Source organism: Arachis hypogaea, chromosome 18 (assembly GCF_003086295.3).
Source record: "Arachis hypogaea cultivar Tifrunner chromosome 18, arahy.Tifrunner.gnm2.J5K5, whole genome shotgun sequence".
NCBI lineage: Eukaryota > Viridiplantae > Streptophyta > Magnoliopsida > Fabales > Fabaceae > Arachis > Arachis hypogaea.
Window position 1 is genome coordinate 33,627,357 of NC_092053.1, and position 12,202 is coordinate 33,639,558.

General features: G+C 39.6%; 1 non-coding gene across 1 annotated transcript; it reads left to right on the plus strand.

Annotated features, from left to right (window-relative positions):
• Positions 1 to 2,740: 2,740 nt before the first annotated feature.
• Positions 2,741 to 2,848, plus strand: LOC112774255 (small nucleolar RNA R71). The gene has a single exon (XR_003188751.1). It is a non-coding gene; the product is annotated as a small nucleolar RNA R71 (small nucleolar RNA).
• The last annotated feature ends 9,354 nt before the right edge of the window (positions 2,849 to 12,202 follow it).

Genomic DNA, 12,202 nt, shown 5'->3' on the forward strand with positions numbered 1-12,202 from the left:
ATCTCCGGATATTCACCCTTTTTGAATTTGAAAGGGACCTCGGGGATCACCTTCTTCTTGGCCACAACTTCATAGAAGTGGTCTTGGTGCACCCTTGAGATGAATCTCTCCATCTCCCATGACTCGGAGGTGGAAGCTTTTGCCTTCCCTTTTCTCTTTCTAGAGGTTTCTCCGGTCTTAGGTGCCATAAATGGTTATGGAAAAACAAAAAGCAACGCTTTTACCACACCAAACTTAGAAGGTTTGCTCGTCCTCAAGAAAAAGAAGAAAGAAGAGAGTAGAAGAAGAAGAAATAGAGGAGATGGAGGGGGGTTAGTGTTTCGGCCAAGGGGGAGAGGTAGTGTGTATGTTGTGTGAAAATGAAGGAGTGAAGATGGGTTTATAGAGGAGTGAAGAGGGGGGTATGGTTTGGCCATTATGGGTGGGTTTGGGTGGGAAAGTGGTTTGAATTTGAATGGTGAGGTAGGTGGGGTTTTATGAAGGATGGATGTGAGTGGTAAAGAGAATGGTGGGATTTGATAGGTGAGGGGTTTTTGGGGAAGAGATATTGAGGTGATTGGTGAATGGGTGAAGAAGAGAGAGAGAGGTGGGGTAGGTGGGGATCCTGTGGGGTCCATAGATCCTGAGGTGTCAAGGATATCTCATCTCTGCACCAAGTGGCGTGCAAAAATGCCCCTTTCTGCCAATCCTAGCATTAAACGCCAGGCTACTGCCCATTTCTGACGTTTAATGCCAGCTTCTTGCCCATTCCTGGCGTTAAACGCCAGTCTGGTGCCTATTTCTGGCATTAAACGCCCATAATGGTGCCAAACTAGGCATTTAACGCCCATTCTGCTACCCTTACTGGCGTTTAAACGCCAGTAAGTTTCTCCTCCAGGGTGTTCTATTTTTAATACTGTTTTTCCTTCTATTTTTGCTTTTTCAATTATTTTTTGTGACTTCACATGATCATCAACCTACAGAAAACATAAAATAACAAAAGAAAATAGAAATTTAACATAGATAATTAAAGATTGGGTTACCTCCAAACAAGCGCTTCTTTAATGTCAATAGCTTGACAGTGGGCTCTCATGGAACCTCACAGATGTTTAGAGCAATGTTGGAACCTCCCAACACCAAACTTTAGAGTTTGAATGTGGGGGTTCAACACCAAACTTAGAGTTTGACTGTGGGGGCTCTGTTTGTCTCTGTATTGAGAGAAGCTCTTCATGTTTTCCATGGTTACAGAGGGATATCCTTGAGCTTTAAACACAAGAGAGTCTTTATTCACTTGAATGATCAATTCTCCTCTGTCAACATCAATTACAGCTTTTGTTGTGGCTAGGAAGGGTGTGCTCAGGATGATGGATTCATCCATACACTTCCCAGTCTCTAGGATTATGAAATCAGTAGGGATGTAGTGGCCTTCAACCTTTACCAAGACATCCTCTACAAGTCCATAAGCTTGTTTCTTTGAATTGTCTGTCATCTCCAGTGAGATTCTTGCAGCTTGTACCTCAATGATCCCTAGCTTCTCCATTACAGAGAGAGGCATGAGGTTTATGCTTGACCCTAGGTCACACAGAGCCTTCTCAAAGGTCATGGTGCCTATGGTACAAGGTATTGAGAACTTTCCAGGATCTTGTCTCTTCAGAGGTAATTTCTGCCTAGTCAAGTCATCCAGTTCTTTAGTGAGCAATGGAGGTTCATTCTCCCAAGTCTCATTACCAAATAACTTGGCGTTTAGCTTCATGATTGCTCCAAAGTACTTAGCAACTTGCTCTTTAGTAACATCTTCATCCTCTTCAGAGGAAGAATACTCATCAGAGCTCATGAATGGCAGGAGTAAATTCAATGGAATCTCTATGGCCTCAGTGTGAGCCTCAGATTCCCATGGTTCCTCATTAGGGAACTCCTTGGAGGCCAGTGGACATCCATTGAGGTCTTCCTCAGTAGAAATCACTGCCTCTTCCTCATCTCCAGGTTCGGCCATGTGAGACGTCTTTATGGCCTTGCATTCTCTCTTTGGATTCTCTTCTGTGTTGCTTGTGAGAGTACTAGGAGAGAGTTCAGTAATTTTCTTACTCAGCTGACCCACTTGTTCCTCTAAATTTCTAATGGAGGACCTTGTTTCAGTCATGAAACTTTGAGTGGTTTTGATTAGATCAGAGACTATAGTTGTTAAGTCAGAGTGGCTCTGCTTAGAATTCTCTGTCTGTTGCTGAGAAGATGATGGAAAAGGCATGCTATTGCTAAACCTGTTTCTTCCACCATTACTGTTGTTGAAGCCTTATTGAGGTCTCTGTTGATCCTTCCATGAAATGTTTGGATGATTTTTCCATGAAGGATTATAGGTGTTTCCATAGGGTTCTCCCATGTAATTCACCTCTTCCATTGCTGGGTTTTCAGGGTCATAAGCTTCTTCTTCAGATGAAGCTTCCTTAGTACCGCCTGTTGCTGCTTGCATTCCAGACAGACTCTGAGAAATTATATTGACTTGTTGGGTCAATATTTTATTCTGAGCCAATATGGCATTCAGAGTATCAATCTCAAGAACTCCTTTCTTCTGACTTGCCCCATTATTCACAGGATTCCTTTCAGAAGTGTACATGAATTGGTTATTTGCAACCATCTCAATGAGTTCCTGAGCTTCTGTAGGCGTCTTCTTCAGATGAAGAGATCCTCCAGCAGAGCTGTCCAATGACATCTTGGACAGTTCAGACAGACCATCATAGAAGATACATATGATGCTCCATTCAGAAAGCATGTCAGAAGGACACCTTCTGATCAATTGCTTGTATCTTTCCCAAGCTTCATAGAGGGATTCACCTTCCTTCTGCCTAAAGGTTTGGACTTCCACTCTAAGCTTACTCAATTTTTGAGGTGGAAAGAACTTTGCCAAGAAGGCATTAACTAGCTTTTTCCAAGAGTTCAAGCTTTTTTTAGGTTGTGAGTCCAACCATGTCCTAGCTCTATCGCTTACAGAAAAAGGGAAGAGTATAAGTCTGTAGACCTCAGGATCAACCCCATTGGTCTTGACAGTGTCACAGATTTGCGAGAATTCAGCTAAGAACTGATGAGGATCTTCCAATGGAAGTCCATGAAACTTGCAATTCTGTTGCATTAGAGAAACTAATTGAGGCTTAAGCTCAAAGTTGTTTGCTCCAATGGCAGGGATTGAGATGCTTCTCCCATAGAAGTCAGGAGTAGGTGCAGTAAAGTCACCAAGCACCTTCCTTGCATTGTTGGCATTGTTGTTGTTTTCGGCTGCCATGTCTTCTTCTTGTTTGAAAAGCTCTGTTAGGTCCTCTATAGAGAGTTGTACTTTAGCTTCTCTTAGCTTTCACTTCAAGGTCCTTTCAGGTTCAGGATCAGCCTCAACAAGAATGCTTTTGTCCTTGCTCCTGCTCATATGAAAGAGAAGAGAACAAGAAAGTATGGAATCCTCTATGTTACAGTATAGAGATTCCTTGAAGTGTCAGAGGAAAAGAAGAATAGAAGGAGAAGGTAAAAAGAGAAGAATTCGAACTTATCAAGAGGGATAGAGTTCGAATTGTTGATAGTGGAGGAGTGTTAGTCCTTAAATAGAAGGATGTGAGAAGAGGGGAAGAATTTTCGAAATTAAAGTAAAATATTTTGAAATAATTAAAAGAAATTTTGAAAATTTGATTGATGATTTTCGAAAATTAATATTGGGAAAGAAATAAAGTGATTTTTGAAAAAGATTTTGAAATTAGAAATAAAAAAGATACGATTGAAAATTAATTTTTGAAAAAGATGTGATTGAAAAGATATGATTAAGGAGATATGATTGAGAATCAAATTTAAAAGAAGAAAGTTTTTAAAATTAAAGTTGATTACTTGACTAACAAGAAATTAAAAGATATGATTCTAGAATTAAAATTTTTGATCCTTTCTTAATAGGCAAGTAATAACTTGAAAATTTTGAATTGAATCACTAATTGTAGCAAGGATTTTCGAAAATAATGATAATTAAAAAAATGGAAAGAAATTGATTTTGAAAGGATATGATTGAAAAGATATGATTTGAAAAAGAATTGATTTTGAAAAATTATGAAAATTTGGAAAAGATTTGAATTAAAAACAAAATCTTCCCTCTAGTGTCCTCCTGGCGTTAAACGCCCAGAATGGCATCCATTCTGGCGTTTAACACCCAAAATTCTACCTTTTTGGGCGTTTAACACCCAGCCAGGTACCCTGACTGGCGTTTAAACGCCAGTTTTCCTTCTTCACTGGGCGTTTTGAATGCCCAGCTTTTTCTATGTAATTCCTCTGCTGCATGTTCTGAATCTTCAATTCTCTGTATTATTGACTTGAAAAGACATAATTTTAAAAAAATTTTGAATTTTTAATGATGAGAAACAACAAAATAAAACTAATCATGTAAAACTAAGATCAAATAAATAATGCATGCAAGACACCACACTTGGAAATTTTCATAGTAGAGACACTAACAAATTTAGAATACATATGAAAAACAACAAAACACACAAAACAAGAGAATTTAAAGATCAGAGCAAGAAAATCATCAAGAACAACTTGAAGATTAATGAAGAACACAATGCATATATTCGAAAAATGCAAGAAGAATAAAGACATGCAATTGACACCAAACTTAAGATTAGACCCTAGACTCAAACAAGAAACAAAAAATATTTTTTATTTTAAGATTTTATAACTTTTTTTTGTAATTTTTCGAAAATTATATGGAAAAGAAAATAAAGGGATTCAAAATTTTTAATAAGAATTCCCGGAATCATTGCAATGTTAGTCTAAGACTCCGGTCCAGGAATTAGACATGGCTTACTAGCCAGCCAAGCTTTCAGTGAAAGCTCCGGTCCAAAACACTAGACATGGCCAATGGCCAGGCAAGCTTTAGCAGATCATTGCTCTCAACAGCAAGATTGATAGAAATCAACAAGCTCTTGTGATGATAAGTTGAAACCTCGGTCCAAAAGATTAGACATGGCTTCACAGCCAGCCAAACTTCAACAAATCATCATGAAACTCTAGAATTCATTCTTAGAAACTCTGAAGAACAAAATAGAAAAAAAATTTTGTATTTATTTTTTTTTTAATTTTTTTGAAAATAAAAAGTAAAATTACCTAATCTAAGCAACAAGATGAACCGTCAGTTGTCCAAACTCGAACAATCCCCGGCAACAGCGCCAAAAACTTGGTGCACGAAATTGTGATCATCAACAATGGTGCCAAAGACTTGGAGCCCTTAAACGTGAATCACACTTTATCACAATTCCGCACAACTAACCAGCAAGTGCACTGGGTCGTCCAAGTAATACCTTACGTGAGTAAGGGTCGATCCCACGGAGACTATCGGCTTGAAGCAAGCTATGGTCACCTTGTAAATCTCAGTCAGGTGGATTCAAATGGTTATGGAGGATTGATAATTAAAATATGAATAAAACATAAGATAAAGATAGAGATACTTATGTAATTCATTGGTAGGAATTTCAGATAAGCGTATGAAGATGTTTTGTTCCTCTTAAACCTCTGCTTTCCTATTGCCTTCATCCAATCATTCATACTCCCTTCCATGGCAAGCTTTATGTTGGGCATCACCGTTTTCAATGGCTACTTCCCGTCCTCTCAGTGAAAATGTTCTACGCACGCTGTCACCGCACGGCTAATCATCTGTCGGTTCTCGATCATGTTGGAATAGGATCCATTGATCCTTTTGCGTCTGTCAAACGCCCAACACTCGCGAGTTTGAAGATCGTCACAGTCATCCCTTCCCAGATCCTACTCGAAATACCACAGACAAGGTTTAGACTTTTCGGATCTCAAGAATGACCGCCAATAATTCTAGCCTATACCACGAAGGTTCCAATCTTAGATTAGAAACCCAAGAGATACGCATTCAAGCCATTGCTAGTAGAACAGAGGTGGTCGTCAGGCACATGTTCATAGATGAGAACGATGATGAGTGTCACAGATCATCACATTCATCAAGTTGAAGAACGAATGAATATCTTAGAGAAGAAGTAGGCGTGAATTGAATAGAAAAACAATAGTAATTGTATTAATTCATGAAGAACAGCAGAGCTCCACACCTTAATCTATGGTGTGTAGAAACTCCACCGTTGAAAATACATAAGAACAAGGTCTAGGCATGGCCGAATGGCCAACCTCCCAAAGAGGGTTCAATCATCAAAACATGATCAAAAGATATATCAAAGTGTATAGCAAAAGGTCCTATTTATAGAAAACTAGTAGCCTAGGGTTACAGAAATAGGTAATTAATGCAGAAATCTTCTTTCGGGCCCACTTGATGTGTGCTTGGGCTGAGCATTGAAGTTTCCATGTGTAGAGACTTTTCTTGGAGTTAAACGCCAGCTTTTGTGCCAGTTTGGGCGTTTAACTCCAGCTTTTGTGCCAGTTCTGGCGTTTTGACGCCAGAATTCTTAAGCTGACTTGGAACGCCGGTTTGGGCCATCAAATCTTGAATAAAGTATAAACTATTATATATTGCTGAAAAGCCCAGGATGTCTATTTTCCAACGCAATTAAGAGCGCGCCAATTGGGCTTTTGTAGCTCTTGAAAATCTACTTCGAGTGCAGGGAGGTCAGAATCCAACAGCATCTGCAGTCCTTTTTCAGCCTCTGAATCAGATTTTTGCTCAGGTCCCTCAATTTCAGCCAGAAAATACCTGAAATCACAGAAAAATATACAAACTCATAGTAAAGTCCAGAAATGTGATTTTTATTTAAAAACTAATAAAAACATAATAAAAATTAACTAAAATATACTAAAAACATACTAAAAACAATGCCAAAAAGCGTATAAATTATCCGCTCATCATAAAGCCTCATAGGAAGGACTGGAGTGCCAGGCTACAAGATGCGCTTTGGGCATATCGGACAACATACAAGGCACCCATTGGGATGAGCCCCTTCCGCTTAGTGTACGGAAAAGCTTGCCACCTCCCAGTAGAGGTGGAACACAAGGCTTTCTGGGCTGTGAGGGAGTGCAACATGAATTTCGAACAAGCTGGTGCTGAAAGGAAGCTGCAACTGGCAGAACTGGAGACCCTTCGACTCGAAGCATATGACAAATCCAGATTATACAAAGAGAAGATGAAAGTTGTGCATGACAAGCATATCAAGAGAAGAGAGTTCAGACCAGGAAATCTGGTTCTCCTTTACAACTCCAGGTTGAGACTCATGCTAGGAAATCTGAGATCCAAATGGGAAGGTCCCTACAGAGTGGAGAAAGCAGAGCCATATGGAGTCTTCCACCTGCGTCTTCCTTCAAGTTACAATTGAATCAAGGTCAATGGACATCGCTTAAAGCATTATCATGGTGAGAAGATGAAGGAACACAAAGAGTTAGAGGTCTTCCTCTTGGAAGACCCACCAACAGAAGCAGAATGAGCCTGAAGACCGTCCAACTTAAGGACGTAAAAGCAAAGTGCTAGGTGGGAGACAACCCACCATGGTATGATCTTCTGTTTCAGTCTTAGTTTTGTTTTATTTTATTCTACATTATTTTTCTTAATGACTCTTCTCATAATCTCTGCATATAGTCTGCATTTGCATTTGCATTCTGCATTAAAAAAAATACACGCGACGCGCGAGCGTCGCTGACGCGTCCGTGTCATGTGTGCATACGAAGCAAAGAAGAAAAGAAACAGAGAGTTACGCGGGAGCATGGCTGGAGGCGTGCCTTAGGCACAAACACACCCACGCGAACGCGTCCTTGACACGTCCATGTCGCTTGCGAAATCAGCCCTCCACGCGTGCGCGTTACTCACGCGCACGCGTGACCCTGAAAAATCGACGTAAAAGGGTGTATGGCCAGAAAGTCATGATGGTGTGGGGCTGGAATTGTGCTGGAAGCACAGGCCCTATCACGCGTACGCGACCCTCACACGTGCGCGTCGTTTTCCAAATCAGGCCATTCACGCGTGTGCGTCCCTCACGCGCACGCGTCACCCTAAATTTTGGCAATGTGCGTATTAAAACAGAGAGTTGTGCGTACGCGAGGCTGCTCTCGCGCCAATAGCACAATTCAGGTCACGCGTTCGCGTCCTTGATGCGTCCGCGTCACTTGAAAATATCACAACCCCGCGAACGTGTGATACACGCGTCCGCGTCGCCTGTGCCGCACAGTTTATCCAGATCAGCGCCAGAATTCCTCTCTTTTCTTCCCTAATCCTAATTCTTCTTCCTCCTTCTTATTTCTTTCTTCTTCCTTCTTTCTTCTTTATTCTTTCTTACTTTCTACTACTTTCTTCCCCCTTATTCATCTTCTTCATCAAGGTTTTCTTTTTTTTCTCTTCCACTTTTACTCTTCAATTATTATTTTAATTTATGTTTTCCTCTTCTTTTTTCTTTTAATTTCATTATCTATGTTTTCTTAGTCTTTCTTTTTCTTTTTACATTCTTTTAATTGGTGTTAGAAATTTAATTGGGTGATTGTTTTCTTCTATATTTTGCTTGTGGATTAGTAAGGAGTTGTTTGACAATTCTCAGTAATTATTTTAGGGTTTTTTGCATGTTCGAAACTAATACTTTCAATAACATATTTACCATGCATGCTAAGTGTTTGTGAAAAAGCCCGTATGGAATTGTGCATTTTTTTTAAATTATTCTATTCTTCTACTCTATTGCCTGTTTTTCACAAAACCCCTTTCAATATTTTATTGATTGAATATAATTGTCAATACAAATAAATTGTTAGTTTGAAACACTTGATAATCAAATTGGGCAATTAATCCTTGATTTATGCTACTCATGCCTTTGCCAGCATGCCAATAAACATCTTGCATCTACTTGCCATTATATGCACTTGCTATATTTCCATTGATGAATTTTTCACATGTAGTCGCGACCATGTGTTAATGACATCCTTCTTTACCGTGCAATGATTATCACTTGTACCATCCTCTTCCTTGCTCTAACCCTTAGATTTAAATGTTACTTTCTTTTTCCCTTTTTAGGATGGCCACTAAGAAAGGTAAAGAGAAAGCTACTCCCAAACCACCGGCAAGGAAAGGAACAAAAAGAGCACTAGCTGCGGAGCCATCTTCAACAGCAGTAAAGCCCTCAACAAAGCGAGTCAAGAGGATCATCAAGGTCGATGAAAAAGAGAAAGCCTTTCCAGCAAAGGACACTGCGCGATTCCCTAACCGCTACTGTGAGCAGATGTTCCACATCCTGGCTGAGAGAAACTATAACAATGAGTACCTACTCATCCTCCCAACCCACATTGTTGAATTTGTTGAGCCCCGAATTGAATGAAGAAAATGGCGATTCTTACGAAGACAGCCACGACAGGTCAATCTTTCATGGGTAGTTGAATTCTACTCCAATTTTCGCATGCCAACACTGCAGTCTGTCTTTGTCCGTCAAAAGCAAGTCCCCATAACTGAAGAGGCCATTCAGCAAGCTTTAGATCTTCCCCCTTCTCCAGAAGGATTGGACGCATTCTAAGAAGCCTCCTTCTAACGCCAGACATACCAATTTGACTGGGACGCCGTTCTCAGAGTTATAGCACAACCTAGCAGCAGATGGATCTATGGATACCATCGATCCCGACCTAAGGGCATATTGGCTTCAGCACTCACCTTGGAGGCTCAAGTATGGGCACAGATCATGTCCCATTACGTCTTTCCAAGCACTCACGAGTCCTCCTTCACTGCAGATATGGCTATTCTCCTCTGGTGTATCCTTACAAACCAACCTCTCAATTTACTAAGACACCTTCGGCATCCTATGGGACACATACAAATTGCGGACAACCTACCTTTTCCCGCCTTGGTTTCAGATCTAGTCTCAGTAGTCGGAGTCTCCTATAGAGTTGGGGACACCAAGGTCATGATTCCACGGGATGATCAGTACGTCCCTAACGGGAAGTATATCAGACCTCCAGCAGCCACTATCAACCGAAGCACAGAACCAGCGGAAGATATCCCTCCTCCTTCCACATCACAAGAACCTTCAACAAATCAGCTACTCCTTCAGATACTTGAGAGGTTAGACCGGCTTGACCGGCAGGGAAAACGAAGAGAGCGCCGTAACAAGCGCCGATTTACATACCTCAAGGAGCTGCTTGTTGGCAACCACCCACCTGAAGAAGACCCAGACACCCCGGACTCCACTTCATTTACCAGCATAGGGAGCCATGACGGTCTCGATTGTGGAAATGCTGTTACCAGCCCCCCTTTGTTCCTGACTGATGGCACCGAGGACGGTGCCAAGCTTTAAGTGTGGGGAGATCGGTCAGTACCTGACTTCCAGAGGTAATTTCTCTTTCTTAACACTAATAAATTAGTTATTTTTCTTTTGTTTAGGATAGGATAGATTGCATAGTAATAGGTATTTGCATGCATGTTCTATTTGGTTGAAAAATAATAAGTTTCTTTTTAAGACTATTTTGAAAAATTTCACTAATTTAAATCAAAACTTTTGTGTTAAAACTTGTTTGAAGATTGTAAATTGGAATATAGTTTAAAGCTAGAACACACAACCTGTGAGATTTGAGCTTAATTACATGGTTACATTATTTAACCATAATATTTTATTCTTGTGTGTTTTTCTTCTCTATGATTGTAATCTATATTTTGTTCCAGTCTATATGTCCAATGTTTAATGTGTTATATGCATGCATATGATTGAGGCCATTATTTGATTATTAACTCACTTATCCCAAATAGCCTACCCTTTCAATTATCTTTGTTAGCCACTTTGAGCCTTTTAATCCCATTTGTTCTATATTTTACCACATCACTAGCCTTAAGCAGAAAAACAATTAAATACCCCAAATTGAATCTTTGGTTAGCTTAAAATAGAGATTGTGTTTCAATTAAGTGTGAGAAAATTGTGGGAACATGGGTTAATAGGGAATGTATCATGATAAAAATATTGGAAATTTGGGTACCTACTCATGTAAGACTAGAAAAAAATTTAAAATCCATGTGCATTGATAAGTTATGTTTAATTTTCTCTATTCAAAAAAAAAATATATATATATATATATATATATATAATTAGGTAAATAAATAAGGGGACAAAATTACCCCAATGTTCAGTTAATGAAAAGATCAATGCATATGTGATACAAATTAAAAGAAAAGTTGATGCATGAGTATGTAATGCAAAAGTGGAAATTTTGGGTAGCTAGGCATGAATTTAAAAGTATATAGAGTATGTATAGGTGAAAGCTTAGGTTGATCAAGGATTCAATGTATAGCTCACTTAGCCATATATATACCCTCACCTTTACCTTGGCCCCATTACAACCTTGAAAAGACCTCATGATGTTCGCATTGGTACATTAAATACTTGTTGATTGGTTAGGTGAAGAACAAAGTTTAGAAAGCATGACTAGGGAAGAGTAGAGTGATTACCCTATACACTTGAGTGATTAGAGTGCACATATACTATCAGTGAGGGTTCAATGCTTGATTCTATGTTCCCTGCTTTCATGAGTTGTCTTCTTACAAGTTTACTTGTTTTTACTGTGTGATTTTAATTAGTGATATTTGATTTATATTTGTCTTAAAGAACTTATTTACTTTTAACCAAGTAGGCAAAATCATTTTAGCATATAGTTGCATTCATAGGTTACATTGCATTGCATGAGTCTTACTTTCCTTTATTTAGTCTTTTAATCTCCTTGAGATAAGCATGAGGACATGCTAATGTTTAAGTGTGGGGAGGTTGATAAACCACTATTTTATGGTTTATCTTGTGTTTAATTGAGTGGTTTTTATCAAGTCTTTACCCACTTATTCATATGATTTGCATGATTTTACAATCCCTTCCTAGTTTTGTTCTATGGTTGAAAACTTGCTTCCTAGAGATCTTTAATTTGTATATTTTAATTCTCCTTTATACCATTCGATGACGTGATCCGTGTGTTAAGTGTTTCAGGCTTTATAGGGCAGGAATGGCTTAGAGAATGGAAAGGAAGCTTGCAAAAATGGAAGGAACACAAGAAACCAAGGAGATAACCAGCGAGCACCGACGCGCACACATTTCTCACGCGAGCGCGCGATATGGAGAAATTTGCAGCGACGCGTGCGCGTGCCTGATGCGTACGCGTGGATTGGAGTTCTGCAAGATGACGCGTGCGCGTGCTTGACGCGTACGCGTGACAAGGAAATTTGCCAAATGACGCGCACGCGTGACTGACGCGTACGCGTGACATGCGCGATATGCAGAAATAACAGAAAATACTG